The sequence below is a fragment of the Schistocerca americana genome, chromosome 8 (genome assembly GCF_021461395.2).
Source record: "Schistocerca americana isolate TAMUIC-IGC-003095 chromosome 8, iqSchAmer2.1, whole genome shotgun sequence".
Taxonomy (NCBI): Eukaryota; Metazoa; Arthropoda; class Insecta; order Orthoptera; family Acrididae; genus Schistocerca; species Schistocerca americana.
The window spans coordinates 50,824,295-50,835,797 of record NC_060126.1 but is presented as its reverse complement, the minus strand read 5'-3'; the positions used below and the strand labels follow the sequence as shown (position 1 = coordinate 50,835,797).

Here is an 11,503-nt window from a genome sequence, read left to right as displayed (position 1 = left end):
TTCACTTAAACAGTGTGCCGTTGCGTAGTCTCCTCGTTTATAATCTGTTTTCCTTCTGAAACATCCTAGCAGTGTGTACCACACCGCGACTCGAACTCGAGACCTTTGCCTTTAGCGAGCAAGTGCTCTACCATCTGAGCTACCCAAGCACGACTCACGCCCCGTCCTCACAGCTTCAATTCCGCCAGTACGTCGTGTCCTACCTCCCAAAATTCACAGAAGCGGAACTAGCACTCCTGGAAGAAAGGATATTGCGTAGACATCAGACGGCTCAGATGGTAGAGCACTTTCCCGCGAAAGACAAAGGCCCGAGTTCGAGTCTCGGTCTGGCAGACAGTTTTAATCTCCCGGGAAGTTTCATATCAGCTCACACGCCGGTGCACAGTGAAAATTTCATTCTGTTTTCTTTCTCCCATTATCTTCTGGATGTGGAAGAACTATGGTAAGTTTTACAGGTTGTGGTAAAATTTTAATATTATCTTTGATTCTGTGAATGAAAAGTTTATATTGGTGGTAAATGCTTTGTTTTCAAACAAACTGGGGCTAAAAACAATCTTTAAACAATTTTATGATTTCCCAAAATAGCTGGGGCATGTGGCATATACAGGGGATTCAGATGGCCCTACCTCTGGGTTGTCCGCCCCGATAGCTGAGTGGTCAGCGCGGCGGACTGTCACGCCAAGGGGCCCGGGTTCGATTCCCGGCTGCGTCGGAGATTTTCTCCGCTCAGGGGCTGGGTGTTGTGTTGTCCTCATTATCATTTCATCATCATCATCAGTGAAAGGCAACGGGAAACCAGCACTGGAATCACTTCCCTAGACGCTCATGTAGTGGACCTCTCTGACGAGGCTTCCCCCATAACAAGACCTGCCGTAAGGCAGCACACAAAATAGTGTACCTATGGGTATTATGTAACCAGCAACATTTTCAAAAATCGTGTACAAGAGTTTCTTAATTTCTTGCTCACTACGTTAAAACTGTTAGTCCTACAGGATGTTTTTGTAGAAAATTTAATGTAGTTGAATTTTTTTACTTGGATACGTTTCCGCTGGAGACTACGGTTTTCGAGTTATTCAAGAAAAACGCGTTTGAAAGTCGCTTTTGTTCGTTTTTTCTTGAATAATACCAAAACTGAACCATCTAGGAGAAACTATCTCAGTACAGAACTTAAGTACGTCATATATCCTAAAAAAATGTCTCGTTCATTTTCTCTGTAGAGCTAATAGTTTGTGCACAGTGAGCGAGAGAATATGAAGATCAAGCAAGTGGTATGTAAAGGCGCTGCGGGTTGCATAAAATGCATAGGTGGGGGCAGCTGATTCACCCTGTTTGGCACATCAGGACTCCAAGAAATAACATGCTTTCAGGGATTGCTTTAATGGATTTCATTTATAAACTGACAACTGAAATATGTAAACATATTTATGTAAGTAACACGAAAAGTTATTTTATTATTATATCTGAAAATACAATCAGTAGAATTTTCATAGTTTTGATAATTTTTTAGGAAATTGCAAGAAAATAGTTCATTTTTTTCTGTTTTGCATTTAGTGCACTGCTCAAATGTGGAACTCTTACACCGAGGCAACCCGCATTTCAAACTACTTTCCTGGATTTTATTCATCATCCGAGGTAGACGCATGGCGTGTAACGTTGTCGCTGTCGGTGATGCCACAGGCTTTGGTGTTCTGCAACTTTTTCTCTTTGGTTTGCACCCTGTTGCTCATCGTTCCTTCTCTTATTCTTCGCTCTCTACTTTTTCTTGCACTCTCTCTTGTGAATGTGAAAGTAAAGGTCGTGGCCGAATGTTGACATCGAAAAAACGAATCGCTGTATTGTTACGAGGAAATAAACAAAGGGTTTAAATGGCTCTGAGCACTATGGGACTCAACATCTAAGGTCATCAGTCCCCTAGAACTTAGAAGTACTTAAACCTAATTAACCTAAGGACATCACACACATCCATGCCCGAGGCAGGATTCGAACCTGCGGCCGTAGCGGTCGCGCGGTTCCCGACTGAAGCGCCTAGATCCGCTTGGCCACACCGGCCGGCGGATAGAAACAATCACTTATTCGATACCGCAGGGTATGTTAGTATATTACAGTTTACTCGAAACGACTTATAATTCAAAATTGCTAAAAACAAGTAGAAATTTTATTTATTTTTTGTAGCCATGTTGAAACTGCGATAGTCAGCTTTCTGTAATAAGATACCGAAACGTATTAGGATCTTGCAGAAAGGAAAATAAGCGATGCGCAGAAAGCACATGGTGTGAAGCACACGGTACAACCAGGCTCCTCAGGTTTAGTTAATTGCGTGAGCTAGCAAAGAAAAAAAAAAAAAAAAAAGGTAGCAAGGCATATAGGCATATAGTTTCAGGGTGAACCAGAACTCCACCGACAAACCTTCTGAGTATTTTGGTATAAGGGACCCGCTGCTCGTCACACAGTTATGTATCTCGACTGGTTACTTGTCCCGATTAGCTTTGTGTCTGTATTACACCGAACATAGTGCACAGCAGTACAAAAGTCGACGGTAGTGTGCGCTATGTGCCTTGTTTGCGTTCGCTCGCGTACCTCCTGTTGATAACAGCAATGCCCTCTTGAAGTCGTCGCCCTGAATTTCCACTCAGCACTGCTGGATTTGGTCCAGCGCAGGCCTGGTCGAACGCCGCTGAAACAAAGCAGTCGCCTTTTCAGAAGCCTAGCAGTTTGCGGACAGTGCTACTCGCGTTAAATCATATATAAGTTCTGCATTAGGAATACTATAGCGTCTACGCAGTTCTCCAAATAAGAGAAATAGAGAAGTCACACTGTTCAATGCTGCATGGGAATTGCCTTAGCTTACTTTTCGTATCGTTTAAAGGCCATGCAAAGTGACTAACATCCCATCGCACGATTATAAGCTGCAAAAAAAAAAAAGGAATTACGTCATTACGACACCAGCCTCAAAGACGACGTGACGCACTTGCCTTGCGACTACCGACAGTGAATGCTGGCAGACCTGAAGGCGGCCGTTACGGGAAAGAATGAGTTAAGGGTAAGTAGAGTGCAGACAAAACCTTTTATGGTTGACTTCACCAATTATTTGAATTCATTAAAAGTCTTAAAGCAGGGGAGAATTAACTGTTAACAGATATAGCGGGGAGCCAACAGCCTTGCCGCAGTGGTAACACCGGTTCCCGTCAGATAACCGTAGTTAAGCGCTGTCGGGCTGGGCCAGCACTTAGATGGGTGACCATCCGGTCTGCCGGGCGCTGTTGGCAAATGGGGTGGACTCAGCCCTTGTGAGGCCTGCTGAGGAGCTACTTGGCCGGCCGAAGTGGCCGAACGGTTCTAGGCGCTTCAGTCTGTAACCGCGCTGCTGCTACGGTCGCAGGTTCGAATACTGCCTCGGGCATGGATGTGTGTGATGTCCTCAGTTAGGTTTAAGTAGTTCTAAGTTCTAGGGGACTGATGACCTCAGAAGTTAAGTCCCATAGTGCTCAGAGCCATTTGAACCATTTTTGAGGAGCTACTTGATTGAGAAGTAGCAGCTCCGGTCTCGGAAACTTACATACGGCCGCGAGAGTGGTGTGCTGACCACATGCCCCTCCATATCCGCGTCCAGTGACGCCTATCGGCTGAGGATGACACGGCGGCCAGTCGGTCCCGTCGGTACCGTTGGGCCTACATGGCCTGTTCGGGAGGAGCTTTTTTTCATTTTTTTTAGATATAGCGGAGAAGATTGATGCCATCAAAAATTAATAATCCTATGGAAAAATCAGCCTCAAGTTCATGACATGGAACAATTCAGTAATCAAAGGTAGTCATTTGAGGACCAGACTTGACTGCGACGTTACGGTACTTGAAACACTTCGTCGTGAGTTCGAAGACTCTGCACGACTAAAGACGGAATCTGATTAGTTTGTCAGAACGCTCTCCGTTCGTCTTCTAAAAATGTTCATATGTGTGTGAAATCTTATGGGACTTAACTGCTAAGGTCATCAGTCCCTAAGCTTACACACTACTTAACCTAAATTATCCTAAGGACAAACATACACACCCATGCCCGAGGGAGGACTCGAACCTCCGCCGGGACCAGCCGCACAGTCCATGACTCCAGCGCCTAAGACCGCTCGGCTAATCCCGCACGGCGTTCGTCTTCTAATGTGCCTCGTTATTTTCAACTTGATCTGATAGATGTACAGTGTAGCACCCAGCTGAAGAAACTGTTTCTCCGATCCAGAAATTTACAAGACTTTTTTTAAGATGTTACCCTAAGAGAAATATACTCTTCTTTTAAAGCAACTTGTTTGACTATCACAAACCACTGTTCCAAATAAATTACATACTAGCTCAGTACCCGACATTGCATGGGTATGTGCACTCGAAGACAAAAGACACGTAACACACAGGAATTGTCGGAATGGGGCGGAAATTGGTAGATCTGATGCACATCTGCATACAAACAAATGACCACAATTTAAGAAAAAATAGATGATTTATTGAAGAGAAAAGGCTTCAAAAAGTGAGCAAGTCAATAACGCGTTGACCCACCTGTGACCCTTATGCAAGCAGTTATTCGGTTTGGCTTTGATTGATATAGTTTATTGATGTCCTCAGGGAAATCGTGCCAAATTCTGTCCAACTGGCGAGTTAGATCGTCAGAATCAGGAGCTGGTTGGAGGAACCGGCCCATAATGCTCCGAACGTTCTCAAGTTGGATGAGGCGTCTATTGAACGTCTATGGGACATAATTTAGAGGTCAGTTCATGAACAAAACCCTGTACAGGCAGTTCTTTCGCAGTTATGGACGGCGACAGAAGCAGCGGGGGACTTCTAACGAGCTGCTGAGTCCATGCCGTGTCAAGCTGCTGCACTGCCCCGAGCCAAAGGAGGTCCGACTCGATTTTAGGAGGTAGCACATGACTTTTGTCATTTCATGAATAGCCAGCTCACTCACACACCTGCTCGGAATAGCACAGTGATGGGGGAAACCGGAGTGCTGAGCACACTTGGCTAGGTTCGCGGAGCGCAACTATGGTCAGGACTGCTCTAGGGTTTTGTTTTTTGGCGGTATTATTTGTGCTTTAACAGGGATACACAGCTATACGGTGGATAGGTTTCTGACGAAGAGCTGACCGGTAGGCACATCGAATATGGGTTGACTGAACGCAATGGAAGAGCAACAAAACGACACTTGTTTTGCACCTGGGGTTGTTGCATTACACCGTGCTGTGTGTCGCACGTTTGGATTATTCCACATACAAACGTGTTTCTGGTGACAAGGCACTTTCACAGAAACCAGGGTGACTTCGCAACAAACCGAATAAATCACAATTACATTATTATTCTGTAATGAGGCGTCGGAGGCTGTGGGTCCCCGAAACCAAGTTACTCAGAGCGCTTCGCTGAACAGTCTCTGAAAATTTGCCAGTGGATTTCTAGTTCATCCTGTATGCTATATATGGACTGAGGATGTCAGTTAGGTGGTGGCTATCAAGTGGTTAGCAAATGAGAGCTACTACTTTCTTTTAAGGTTCTGAGACGTCCGGAAAACCAGGTTTTAAAACTTTCGCGCGCACTTAACTACGTGTATCATACTTGTGACGAGAGCGTGCTGTAATGATGTGTCTGTGGCAGTGTTAGGTCGGCTGCAGCGGCGCTCCCGGAGATGGGGAGCGGCAGAAGGGCAGAGCGGCCCGGTCGTTAATCACGGGCTGGCGGCAGCGTCGGCGGCGGCGGCACATTTCTGGGAGGCGGGAGGCGGCGTTCCTCGCAGCACACACCAGGCTGCGCGGGCGGGGGGCGCGTGTAATTAGCAGCTCATTAGCGGCCACACGTGGCTCCGCTTCCTGCCCCCCTCTATGTCCGCGGCCGCCATCCTCTCCTCTCCTCTGCTCTGCCAGTGCAGCTTCTTCCGCTCCTGCAGCGCACTTTGCCGGCGTACAGAAAGCAACGATAAGTTAGAAGTTACCCACAGAAGCCAGCCGTGTGGCTGATACCGCAAACTACGTAAATACTTACGGTGGCAATGGTTTTGATGGCAGGAAAGAACATGTGCGGGTCCAGGGTTCGGTCCTGTGGGGGTCACAGTTGTTCGTGATTCATGATGATTTTCAAAATATGTTCCAAATTCCGCAATTCCGCATCCCTGTTTCAGCGTGTGGGGGGGGGGGGGGGGGGGGTAATTGCAGTGAAACCTCTTACACAGTATTTTGCTGTTCGTCACTGATGGTGATTTTCAGAATATGTTACAACATCTAGATCTCTGCTGGGGGGGGGGGGGGGGGGGTTTGACAGTGGTCACTAAACCCCTTCCACAGTTTGGATGCTGTCAGTATGCAGGGCTTTTCCACTGTAGCTTAACCATGTTCACACAGGTAACTCCCTTCCACCCTCCATCCCCCGGCCATCTTGCGCCATTACTCCAGGTCTCAACATGCGAGAAATTTTTACGTTTTTTTGAAAAATATGTAAAAATCTGCCAACCGGTTGCATAGGTTTTTATATACCTTGACCGGGTTTCGTCACTTCTAAGGGTGACTTCATCAGAAGGCAAGGTAATTACCTAAAATGAATATGTCAGATTAAATATTTTGTCTAATAAAAGTTTACATCAATGTAGACGTGTATAAAACAAATAGTACTTAAATGAAGAACACATCGTCAAAGATGTACAGTGATTTAAAAGCTGAGTTGCTCAAGTCATACATTAAAATAAAAGACATAATGTTCTTCAAAAAGTCAAACATTAAAACATAAGTAACACCGGTGAGGTGTGAGGAGACTGACTGTGGCAACTAGTCACGCTACCAAGTAAAGGTAATGTAGGGCGCGCCACAAGCGTAACGATGGTGCCCCTGGACGTTTCGGAAAGATAAATGAACTGTCTGCTTTCTTTCTTCTGATTTACTCTAATGACAGTGAGCCGTGCTCTCTCCCAGCTATGCGTTTTGTGAACTTCGCTGTCTATCTGTGTTTGGTTTCCCGCCCTTGTCGCGGTTACGTCGTGGTTCTTCTTCCTTCTACGTGCGGCAGCAGTGATGTGTACCCATCTTTGCACCGTATACCATCTTTGGTTTGGTGCATATACATTACTGGCCACTGAAATTGCTACACCACGAAGATGACGTGCTACAGACGCGAAATTTAACCGAAAGGAAGAGGATGCTGTGATATGCAAATGATTAGCTTTTCAGAGCTTTCACACAAGGTTGGCGCAGGTGGCGACACCTACAACGTGCTGACATGAGGAAAGTTTCCAAACCATTTCTCATACACAAACAACAGTTGACCGGCGTTGCCTGGTGAAACGTTGTTGTGATGCCTCCTGTAAGGAGGAGAAATGCGCACCATCACGTTTCCGACTTTGATAAACGTCGGATTGTAGCCTATCGCGATTGCAGTTTATCGTATCGCGACATTGCTGCTCGCGTTGGTCGAGATCCAATGACTTTTACCAGAATGTGGAATTGGTGGGTTCAGGAGGGTAATACGGAACGCCGTGCTGGATCCCAACGGCCTCGTATCACTACCAGTCGAGATGACAGGCATCTTATCCGCATGGCTGTAACGGATCGTGCAGCCACGTCTCGATCCCTGAGTCAACAGATGGGGACGTTTGCAAGACAACAACCATCTGCACGAACAGTTCGACGACGTTTGCAGTAGCATGGACTATCAGCTCGGAGACCATGGTTGCGGTTACCCTTGACGGGGCATCACAGACAGGAGCGCCTGCGATGGTGTACTGAAACACGAACCTGGGTGCACGAATGGCAAAACGTCATTTTTTCGAATGAATCCAGGTTCTGTTTACAGCATCATGATGGTCGCATCCGTGAAGGCGACATCGCAGTGAACGCACATTGGAAGCGTGTATTCGTCATCGCCATAGAGGCGTATCAGCCGGCGTGATGGTATGGGGTGCCAATGGTTACAAGTCTCTGTCACCTCTTGTTCGCATTGATGGCACTTTGAACAGTGGACGTTACATTTCAGACGTGTTACGACCCATGGCTCTGCCCTTCATGCGATCCCTGCGAAACCCTACATTTCAGCAGGATAATGGACGACCGCATGTTGCAGGTCCTGTACGGGCCTTTCTGGATACAGAAAATGTTCGACTGCTGCCCTAGCCAGCACATTCTCCAGATCTCTCACCAACTGAAAACGTCTGGTCAATGGTAGCCGAGCAACTGGCTCGTCACAATACGCCAGTCACTACTCCTGATGAACTGTGGTATCGTGTTGAAGCTGCTTGGGCAGCTGTACGTGTACACGCCATCCAAGCTCTGTTTGACTCAATGCCCAGGCGTATCAAGGCCGTTATTTCGGCCAGAGGTGGTTATTCTGGGTACTGATTTCTCAGGATCTATGCACCCAAATTGCGTGAAAATGTAATGACATGTCAGTTTTAGTATAATATATTTGTCCAATGAATACCAGTTTATCATCTGCATTTCTTCTTGGTGTAGCAATTTTTATGGCCAGTAGTGTAGTTTTCGGCAAGCGGGTCTGGAGTGAGTCGGTCGGTTGTTGTGGACGAGAGAAGTTATCTCCACGCGGTGCAGTCGGCTGGGGTCGCTGGCAGTCCCTGCGCAGTGTTGGAGCGTATGTGGAGCTGTCCGATCGCCACGAGCTTCGTGGTTCGCCGACCCTGGACGTCAAAGTTGAGTAGTGGTTTCAACTACCCAAGCCACATCTATTCATGTTGTGATGGATCGCTTCGGTGGTTTGCTCTTGGGGAGGTTTTCCGGTGAGCATCACCGAGTGGTTCTACTGCTGAGATTTATCCGCCATGCAGCACAATTAACTATTTTGGTCGGCTACGATTTGAGTGCACCAGTGGAATATTCTGTCTTGTGGCCGTTAGTGTTCTGGTTTCCTGCCTGGGCACTGACGTATATTCAGGCAGTGTTCTTTTGAGCGAGTTAACTATTACCGTGTTTCAAATTCAAGTGTACCAGAGGAATTTTCTGCCTAGTGGCCATTAGTGTTCCTGTTACCTGCCCTGGCCACTAACGTAATGTCAGGTAGTGTTCTTTCCTTAGCTGTTGTCGATGTCCAACATGGTGTGTAATTTTGACAGCTAACACGTACTCCATTGCGGATTATCACGTTTGTAACATTGCCGGTTTGAGTTCTCATGTACTGATTGACAGGAACTACGAGTTGAGCCGGCCGGGGTGGCCTAACGGTTCTAGGCGCTAGAGTAGGGAACCGCGCGACCGCTACGGTCGTAGGTTCGAATCCTGCCTCGGGCACGGATGTGTGTGATGTCCTTAGGTTAGTTATGTTTAAGTAGTTCTAGGTTCTAGGGGACTGATGACCTCAGCAGTTGTCCCATAGTGCTCAGAGCCATTTGAACCATTTTTGAAGCAAGTTTTGTGTCGGTCGGTCCGTGGCTGCCCCCTGGTTGGGTATCGTCGGATGAAGTATAATTGTGCTCACCACCTGTCTCACCTAAGTGAACGAGGGCAGACCGACCTCGCTGGAGACTTTCTGAGTGACACCGGAGTTTAATTATCTGTTGTCAGCTATTTTAAATTTTAGGCTTATGGTTTTGTTTCATTCTTAAAATTTGGCAAAATTTATCGATCAGGCTTAAACACTGCGGCCTTCTGCCTTTAAAGATTATGGTAATATATTTTGAAATTTTGAAGTTTGATTGTGGCCCTCAGCCATTGGTATTGCACCTTGCATATGTTGCTTCTTTAAATTATTTTATTGCTATCTTAATTGGATTTTTATCTTGTTGATTTTTAAGATTTCTTGTTGTTAAACATGCTGGTCTTCTGCCTTTAAAGGTCTCTGGTAATATATTCTGAAGTCTTGAAATTTAATTGTGGCCTTCAGCCATTTCTGTTGCACCTTGAATATGTTGCCTTTTGGGTTTTTAATTATTTTATTGCTATCTTAATTGAATTTTGATTTTTTAAGACTTCTTGTTAGCCTTCTGCCTTTAAAAGTCTATGGTAATGTATTCTAAAATTCTGGAAATTAATTGTGGCCCTCAGCCATTTGTATTGCACTTTGCGTATGTTGTCTTTTTGAATCACTTTATTGCTATTTTAATTGGACATTTATCTTGTTAAGATTTCTTATTGGGGGACTTCAGCCGTGGAAGAGTTGCTAAATTACAACAAACGAGAATTAGAAGCAGAAACTGACCTCAGTCCTATTACCTGTTCTGCCCAGCGGGTTTAGCGGGTGTCTCAGACAGCAAATGCTGAAGTCCAGAAGGTGCTCAGTTGAAAATCCCACAACCAAGTTGAGACGTTAAAAACAATTTGCTCAAAATATTTTTTATTCATGGCAACCGGTTTCTACAGTCTTAGCTGTCATCTTCAGATCCTAAGCATTTTTTGCGATGAACCTCATGCACAAGATGACAAGTAGATAAAACTCAGCAGATTAGTATAATCGTTTTCCATCACGAAAAATGTTGAAAAACATGCTGCATCTTGTCCAAAGAGGTATGTCCATATACATACTGTTCACAGATGCTTGTTACACGCTACAACTACGGTTCACAATAGCACGTCTGTTACATATGCTTGACACATACTAAATAGTACAAATCCACTTTAAATGGCGTATAAGGTACAGGTAAGGTCGCCCTTCAATATAATGAGAAATTTCAACATGTTGTTAGGATTGAATACCATATGGATACATATGGCGTCCTTGACAATGCAGTCCCAGAACGATGATTCTGGGAATAAAACTTGAGCCTCCTCGCAAGACACGTGATACCCCATGTTAAGGGAGTACTCTGCTAACACTGATTTATCAGGGTGATCCAACCGTATATGTCCGTGGTATACCACACAACGTTCTTAAATGGTGCAACAAGTGTTCCCAATGTAAGGTTTCCCACACTGGCGTGGGATTATGTGTACGTCGCGTTTTTAAAGCCAAAATCGTCAATTGACCGAGCACAACGAATCCCTCACTTTTACTGCTGGACGAAAATCGAGCTTGACTTCGTGTTTCTTGGGGATTCCCACTCTTCTTGAAGACGTATCGTCGAAATATGATACGGCCGTAACCATGGGTGCTTCCGAATCTTCATTTACATCCTTTCCTTGAACACGGTTTGAGCATAATCCATTACGTATCTGTTTATCACAATAACCGTTCTGTTGGAACATCGTTCTACGGTAACGCAGTCCCCCTAGTAGGCTGTCAGTATCTGAGGTAACATGCACTCTACATTTTACCATAGCATAACTGCAAGGAAATTGAGGCTCAGAGAAAAATATTGTCATGCAGTAGATGTAACAGCTGCAGTGGCGATGAAAAAGTTCCCGTTCGAAGTTCCCTTACCTGCATATCAGCGCTTATTTATGCGCGTCGAAGTCCCACTCCGTTGCGTATACGCTGCAGCAGTGATTTCAAACGGAAGCTTTTTGACCTCCACTTATACATGGTGTCCCAGCTATCTTGTCCACCCAAAATATCTCTGGAACAGTAACAGCTATTGGAAAACGACTTTCACTGGTATCAATGTAGA

General features: G+C 45.5%; 1 pseudogene; it reads left to right on the top strand.

Annotated features, from left to right (window-relative positions):
• Positions 1-3,148: 3,148 nt before the first annotated feature.
• On the top strand, positions 3,149-3,266 carry LOC124546289 (annotated as a pseudogene).
• Positions 3,267-11,503: the final 8,237 nt, after the last annotated feature.